Genomic DNA, 1112 nt, shown 5'->3' with positions numbered 1-1112 from the left:
AAGGAAATCATACAGTATTTGACCTTCTCCCTCTGACTTATTTCACTTTGCATTATACCCTCAATATCCATCCATGATGTCACAAATGGCTGGATTTCATCATTTCTTATGGCTGAGTAGTATTCCATTGTGTATATATACCACAGCTTCTTTATCCATTCGTCCCTTGATGGGCGCTTAGGTTGCTTCCAAGTCTTGGCTATTGTGAATAACGCTGCAATGAACACATGGGTGCATGTACCTTTACAAATTGGTGTTTTCAAGTTCTTTGGGTAAATACCCAGCAGTGGGATGGCTGGATCATATGGTAGTTCTATCCTTGATTTTTTGAGGAATCTCCATACTGTTTTCCATAGTGGCTGCACCAGTTTGCACTCCCACCAGCAGTGTATGAGAGTTCCCTTCTCTCCACATCCTCTCCAACACATGTTGTTTCCTGTCTTGTTAATTATAGCCATTCTGACGGGCATGAGGTGATATCTCATTGTAGTTTTGATTTGCATTTCCCTGATAATTAGTGATTTTGAACATCTTTTCATGTGTCTGTTGGCCATCTGTATATCTTCTTTGGAGAAATGTCTGTTCAGGTCTTTTGCCCATTTTTTAATTGGGTTGGTAGTTTTTTTGTTGGTGAGATGCATGAGTTCTTTATATATTTTGGAGATTAAGCCTTATCAGAAGTATGGTTTGCAAATATCTTCTCCCAATTGTTAGGTTGTCTTTTTGTTTTGTTGATGGTTTCCTTTGCTGTGCAGAAGCTTTTTAGTTTGATGTAGTCCCATTTGTTTATTTTTTCTATTGTTTCTCTTGCCCGGTCAGACGTGGTGTTTGAGAAGATGTTGCTAAGACTGATGTCAAAGAGCGTACTGCCTACGTTTTCTTCTAGAAGTATCACAGTTTCAGGTCTTACATTCAAGTCTTTAACCCATTTGGAGTTAATTTTTGTGTATGGTGTAAGGTAAGGGTCTACTTTCATTTTTTTGCATGTGGCTATCCAGTTTTCCCAACACCATTTGTTGAAGAGACTTTCTTTTCCCCATTGTATGTGCTTGGCTCCTTTGTCAAAGATTAGCTGTCCATAGATGTGTGGGTTTATTTCTGGGCTTTCGATT

The sequence above is a fragment of the Ceratotherium simum genome, chromosome 27, assembly GCF_057802395.1.
Source record: "Ceratotherium simum simum isolate JZ-2026a chromosome 27, ASM5780239v1, whole genome shotgun sequence".
Lineage (NCBI taxonomy): Eukaryota > Metazoa > Chordata > Mammalia > Perissodactyla > Rhinocerotidae > Ceratotherium > Ceratotherium simum.
This window is presented reverse-complemented; position numbering follows the sequence as displayed.